The 7500-nt window shown below is 36.3% G+C and overlaps 1 protein-coding gene across 3 annotated transcripts in view; it reads right to left on the minus strand.

Annotated features, from left to right (window-relative positions):
- Positions 1-7500, minus strand: part of LOC144970469 (uncharacterized) — a 69776-nt gene that overhangs the window by 20650 nt on the left and 41626 nt on the right. The gene's annotated exons all lie outside the window — the stretch shown is intronic.

Below are 7500 nucleotides of genomic sequence, written 5' to 3' on the forward strand. Positions count from 1 at the left end.
CAACATTTAACATATAGGACGGGACATGACGCCTGTTAGGCGATATTACAATTTTTCGGACACAGACAACGCTGTTAACGGCCAGATACTCATTTTACACCTGAGTATGGTGAGAGATTGTGAGTAAACAGCCTTCTCCAAGGATTCAACTCTGCGCCGAGCGCGAGGCTCGAACTTTGGATCTTCCGATCCGAAAGCGAGTGTCATACCACTAGAACACATAGCCGCACAGAACTGCAGATATATGCACGTCGTCTCGGCCCCACGGTTGACTCATGGTGCATTCTTTGGCATCGCGACAACCTGCCATCGTGTTTATTTTATTACAAGCTTACCAATACAATTCTGCCATACCCTGTTAAAAACACTTTTTTTTTAAAAAAAATAAAGAAATGGCCAGAAACTGGTCCTTCAAATATTGATCGATTAAAATGACCTTCACCTTATCAGGAACTCTCAAATATGATAATCCAAAGAAGACTTCAATGACGTCACCAGTTTGAGAGTTTTGAGAGGTGAAGGTCATTCAAATCAATCGATGTTTGAATTTTGAATGACGACTTTTCTGGCCAAAATTTAAAAAACATGGGTTTATTTTGGTTTGCTTGAGGTTTTTTTTCATTAAAAAAGAAAAAAAATTATACGCCAGAACTCCTGATATCCGCCTCTCCGTCAAAGAAAACGAATTCTATCTGTTGAGTACAAATTGCCAAAAGATATAAACGTGAAATTGGCACTTTAATGTAAATAAACGAGAAGACAACCCACGCTGTTAACACGGTAGTAATAATAAACCAGCATTGAAATGGAAGATGATGATCACTGTAAGATGTTTTACGGCTTGTCATAAAACTGACAAATTCCGTTGGTGAGTTCTCGGTGTGTGGGATCGATGCCTCCCCAATATCGTACGTCGGGATGCCGGAATGAATAATATTGAAAAGTTCATAATTCTTTGGAGATGGAATGGAAATCGCTATATATATATATATATATATATATATATATATATATATATATATAATATATATATATATATATATATATATATATATATATATCCTTTCTTTAAAAAATATAGCATTGTGGAGAACATTGTGCTTATTGAGTCAATCAAAAAATTGATACGGCGCACAACTCTACTGAAAGATTTGAAAAATAGAAATGTATTTTTTACAGATAGATAAACAGATAACTTGATTTTCTTTTATAATTTAAAGTCAGTTTGAAAGTTCGTTGAGTTAAACAGATGATATCATAAAATATGTACCGACGACACTTGGCTCTCAAAATCAACTAATTTTGACACTGTAAAAAGTTGTCAATTTGCGTCATCTATTTATGACATCAAGTATTATTATTACTTCCGTTGTGTTGTTGATTTAGCGGTGATCAGTTTTGTTATGTAGTAGTATGTTCTAATTTCGTGCATGTTTGTGTGTGTGTGTGTGTGTGTATGTTTGTGTGTGTGTTGTGTGTGGTGTATACATGTGTGTGTGTGTGTTGGCATTTTTCAGCAAATCGTGGCATTCATAGTGATATTATTCACTTGATCACATGAAGGTATTTCAGTCGCCATTTTGATTCTTTTTTTACTATTAGGGTTAGCTCGAGAGGTTAGTCATAAGTGTTATTAAAGGTGCTAGGGTGTTTGTTTTTCCGTAAGTTAAGTAAAGGGGAGACATTCCGAAAGCTCCTACATCCCCAGTATTTTTTAAATTTGTATTTTCACCGTTGATACTTCATGTTGGGCCACACAGAAAAATCAACCGAAGATATACCAAATTACACAGACAACGTTGTTTACCAATCTGCCCGCCATTAAATGATGGTGAGTACAGAATCGAATGGAAATAGTTCTTTCCCCGAGAAATTGCGGGCTTTTTACTAGTATATATATATATATATATATATATATATATATATATATATATATATATATATATATATATATATATATATATAGTATGCGCTTGGCTAAGAAGCTCACAACATTACCATCTGGAAATATAACGGACCAACAGACAAAACTATGTGTAACCTTAATCGTATATAGTCATAAACGTGGAAGTACATGAGTGACGTCATCTTCGTTCTATCTAGAAATAGTTTGAAGTTGACGTCACTCGGGTTTTTGTTATTACTCTTTTGCCATCCGCGTTTATGAGTAATTATCACTAAACTGTATTAACCAGACTATAATCGTTGAAGGTTACACACAGTTTTGTGTGTTTGGTCCGTTATAATTCCGAATGGCAATGTTGTGAGCATTCTATCTATAGATAGAATGCGCTTGGCCAAGGAGTTCACAACATTGCCATCCGGAAGTATAACTGACCAACACACAAACTCTGTGTAACCATGAACTTTTATAGTCTGGTTAATACAGTTTAGTGAGAACAACTCACAATCGCGGATGGCAAAAACAATAACAAAGGCCTGAGTTACGTCATCTTCGAACTATCTGTCCACTTTATAGATAGTATGCGCTTGGCTAAGAAGCTCACAACATTGCCATCCGGAAATATAACGGACCAACACACAAAACTATGTGCAACCTTGAACGTTTATAGTCTGGTTAAAACAGTTTAGTGAGAATTACTCATAAACACGAATGGCGAAAAAGCAATAACAAAGGCCTGAGTGACATCAACTTCATAGTGTCTATAGATCAATAATATATGACCCATCGTCTCAAAACGGTATAATGTCGGAACGAACCAGATGCTTAAAAGCCGAATCAAATGTTAAACTTATCAAAAATACAAATTGTTGGCATTAGCACCCTAAAATATGGTATCCATTCTCCTCAATAAAACACACAAACTCAACACAAGTCTGATATTTCTTGCTATAAATTCAATTTTCAACATCTTAACCAACCCGACTTAATACCGTTTTGAGGCGAAGGGTCACATATGCCATCACGATTCAGGGTTAACCTAACAATTCAAAATCCTTAAAACTGTGTCGTCTGGCATTCATTTTCATTTTTACGAAGTTTTTTTTATGACCTAATGATGCTCGTGTAGTTTTTGAAATACGCTTCAACAGTCGTAACGTCACTTCCCTTGTCATGACGCATGGTATCTTAGAAACTGGCTCTAAACTATCGGAACAATGGCAGACGCTCATATGAAATATTTCTCCGACGAGCATAAAAGCGTATCCAGAGGGAAATAATACACATTATAAATCTGATCATGTTTGGACTTTAACACATTCTGATCACAAGACATATGAAAAGTTCTAGTCAGCATGAAGAATAAAAAGTACAGATTTTCTTTGTTTAGAACCACGATGGTCGCCGTTGCTGGGCGACGTGACATCAGACTATTGAATCCAATTGGAGTCAGAATGTCGTAAAAGGCAGGTTTGCTACGTTATGAGTTTTTAATTCAGAAAAGTGAGTAGAGCATGCACGTTTATAGTCAGGTTAATACAGTTCAGTGAGCATTACTCATAAACGTGGATGGCAAAAAACAATAACAACGGCCTGAGTGACGTCATCTGCATACTATCTATAGATAGTGTCGACTCCATTCTGAGCCCTTTATTTATTTATTTCCAATGGGAGTGATATATATTCCGATTTTCGTCCAACCGAGTCATCGATCACATGATATGTTTCTGTCTAAGGATTGGACATTTCTTAATAAATGTAAACACCGGCTTTGTTTATGAAAGTTAAACATACACATGTGTCAGGCTGAATAAAAAGACCAATTGTTATATTGGATAGCTCAAAAAATGTGAACATTTTTCACTATGTGGGTCACTTTGAGGACATTTTCCAATGTTACAAATGGCCCCGAGCACATGGAAAGGTAATATTATAGATAATCCCCATTTATGGAAAACAGAAGCCCTTCCGTCACACCTTCAAAAAGTTCAAAACTTCTTGGAAGTGTGTAATCAGTCCTCCGGAGAACTAACAATGAACAGGTTACATATTGAATCATAAGATTGTATAACTATTTTAGTAGCAGGGAGTATGTGCAGATTCTTAGGATTACGGGACGTAAAGAAAAGAGAGGATGGATGATCTTTATTTAGGCTAGAAAATATGATGCCATCACTCTGAAACCATAAGATCAGTTGCATAATGCATGTATCCAATCCTGGCCTGGTTTTACACTTCCAAGGAGATTGGAACCAGTATTTTGACAATGCACTTTAGATCCCTATTTCAATGAAATACGACTTTTACTTGATGAAGACATCTTAATATTTTTTTACTAATATTTCATTTTTAGCCATCTAAATCACCACATCACAAAATACCGTTTTGAGTCCATTATACATTCTAATATAAATATATATGCATTCTGTGTTTACTTGATAAAGGCCAAGGGCCGAAACGTCGTTTGCTTTGTATTTTTGATTCATGAGTCATATTTACTCCCTTTATCTCCAATACATTATGTCACATATTATAAGTTACAGTTTAAAACAAACTGAATTTTAAGCAACCTGCCGGTGCACCCAGACTTAACACTACCACGTCGCCAAAGTGGGCTACCTTGTTATTCTTTCTATCATGCATAAAAAACTTAAATAAGAGATAAAACTTAATAATAGACAACAAAATAATAGACGATGAGAGAGATCCGTAGCTAGCAGCAACAGGCAGATGTCCCTTCCAGAGCTGCGAGAAGCTATAAAGAAGATTGCATTGCCACCGTATAGACACCGCATGCGCAGCGCATGTCTTTTCCACCGTAAAGACTTCGAAGCACATGTCTTCAATGTAAACATTTATTGATCAAATTTCACGGGGGTGCGAAAAAGAAATTTACACTGACTAAAATAATTAGAGTAGGAAAGGTTAAAGGGTTATTTTGCACATAATTTGGTGTGCATGTTTGTGTTGAGTGTGTGTGTGTGTGTGTGTGTGTGTGTGTGTGTGTGTGTGTGAGTGAGTGTGGTGTTGGTAGCTCTGTGGCCAATGTCTTGTCTGGTAACAAATGCAGGCGATGTTGAGCGTGGCCAATGCCATGATGGGTGACTTAGTGTCGTGTCGTTAGTCAAGGCAATCAACACGCTTTGACTCTTTACTACTAGGTTGTAAATAAGTACAACCTAAGAAACGTGAGCAGTTATATAACGCAAATATTCATTAAAACATGCTCAAATCGCTTTACAGTGTATCTCAAGCCAACAGCATCACTTTAAAAAAATTGAGCTAAATAGCGCAATATCCAATAAATGTGCTCAAAGCGTTTTACAATGGGTCCCTGGCCAACATCAACATTTAACATTTTAGGACAGGACATGACGCCGATGATACAATTTTTCTCGGACAGAGACAACGCTATTAACGGCCAGGTACTCATTTTAAACGGTGAGAGAACGTGAGTAGAGAGCCTTTTCCAAGGACGCAACTATATGCCGATCGAGGCTCGAACCCACGACCTTCCGATCCGATCCGAAATCGAGTGTCATACCACAAGACCACGTAGCCGCCCAATCATATACAATGTTCAACAATTTTGTATCTCAGTCAGAAATGCGGGTGGTTGGATGGGAGCATCACCCTTGAATCATATACCTATGATGTTCGCATGGGTGTACGATCCGATAGTGATGTCGTTTCTTCTTCTCTTTACTAGCCTATCCTGCTTCTTTGGTTTGTGATTGTATTTTTGACAGGGGATTTTTTTTCTGTAAATCTTCTGCCTGTTTGTTCTTGGTTATTTATAATTTAGCTTATGATATCTTTTGGTTATGATTTTGATTGACATTTGTACTATCTTTGTTAGATTGCTTGTTTTTTTGTTTCAGCGGTCTCTCATATAACCTCAATTGTGTTGGAAGAGACCTAAAGCAACAAACAAACAAAATCAGTCAGAAATGCAAAAAGAAAAAAAAAGAAAACATGTCTTAAACGTAAACATATACGTATCAAATTTCACTTCAGTGGGAAAAAGAAATTTGCAAAAGAAAAGGGGGGGGGGGGGAATGACAAAACAAAACAAACTTAACAAGACAAACCAAAACAACGACAAAATAAATTACACAAAAAAAAGTTACAAACCAAACAAAACAACGATGTTAAACATTTAAAAGAACAAAGCAAATCAAAAAAAAAAACAAAAAAAAACAACTAAAATAGATTTTTAATAGCAAAAAAACGGAAAGCATAAACAGAATAGAAGAGCAAACCAAAACAAAATGATAATTTAATATGACAATCGTGGCGCATGTTGTTTTTGCCATCCAAAATTGAAACTGTTGCAATATCTGTCAAGATCGGTGTTAAAAATGAGCTGTATTCTCTAATCCAGTTACATACGAGAAGATTTGATCTTGGAACCTGTCAAACGAAGACATGCCCGCCGTGTGACGTAATAGATAAGGTAATTTGGAGTGTAATGGATACGCACGTTATCTTGTTTTTCAATCTACAGCCGTAACGGTTAAAAAGTTTACATTTTGCATCATTTTACCTAATAATCCATGTTGTTTTGTTTACATTTTCTTGAAGTCAGCCATTAAAAGTTGAGACGAAAATAATGCACGCTAATGCTGCGCAACCGTCATCCCAAACATTCCCTCTCACCTGACTCAAGTCTGAATTATATATGTGACCCGTCGTCCCAAAACGGTATTATGTCGGAACGAACCATATGCTTAAAAGTCAGATTTAATGTTAAACTGATAAAAAATATAAGCTGTTGGCATTAGCACCCTCAAATATGGTATCCATTCTCCTCAATAAAACATATAAACTCAACTAAAGTCTGAAATTTTTTGGCTATATATTCAATTTTCAAAATCTTAACCAACCCGACTTAATACCGTTTTGAGGCAAAAGGTCACATATGATTTTTACACTCTTGCTTTTTTGGAATTGCGGACGTGTTCCCAACCGCTGCATATATTATATGAGCTTGCGAGTGCGCGTTGGGAACAAAGTTCAAATTCCAAAACGCAAGAGTGTAATAAATCTTTTATTCTAGATACCCCTAAATCCATTCTGATTTCGTCATCTCTGAGTAAAAGACATTTTCAAAAATATGATACTTATTTTTTCATGAAAACTAATTTTAGTGAAATTTAACGGTTGAAATCCAACGTAAACTTGATAACATTAAAAATAAAATTAGCTTTTTTGCAGCGCAATATCCACTAAACATGCTCAAAGCGCTTTACAAGGAGCGCCCTGGCCAACAACAATACTTAACATTTAGGACATGACGCATGTTATCGTTAGAAGATATTACAATTTTTTTTCCGAGAGATACAACGCTGTTAATGGCCAGGTATTAATTTTACACCTGCGTACGGTGAGAGAATGTGAGTAAAGAGCCTTACCCAAGAACTCAACATTGCGCCGAGCGAGGCTCGGACCCAAGACCTTCCGATCCGAGTGTCGTACCACTAGACCACAGAGCCGCACAGTACACGTTACTATTTCGGGAGAGGGGTGGAATAATATTCAGATAAAAAAAAAGAGATTTATATAGCGCAATATCCACTAAATGTGCTCAAAGCGCT

This window comes from Berghia stephanieae, chromosome 4 (assembly GCF_034508935.2).
Source record: "Berghia stephanieae isolate SIO BIC M18660-M18661 chromosome 4, UCSD_Bste_1.3, whole genome shotgun sequence".
In the NCBI taxonomy this organism is placed as follows: Eukaryota; Metazoa; Mollusca; class Gastropoda; order Nudibranchia; family Aeolidiidae; genus Berghia; species Berghia stephanieae.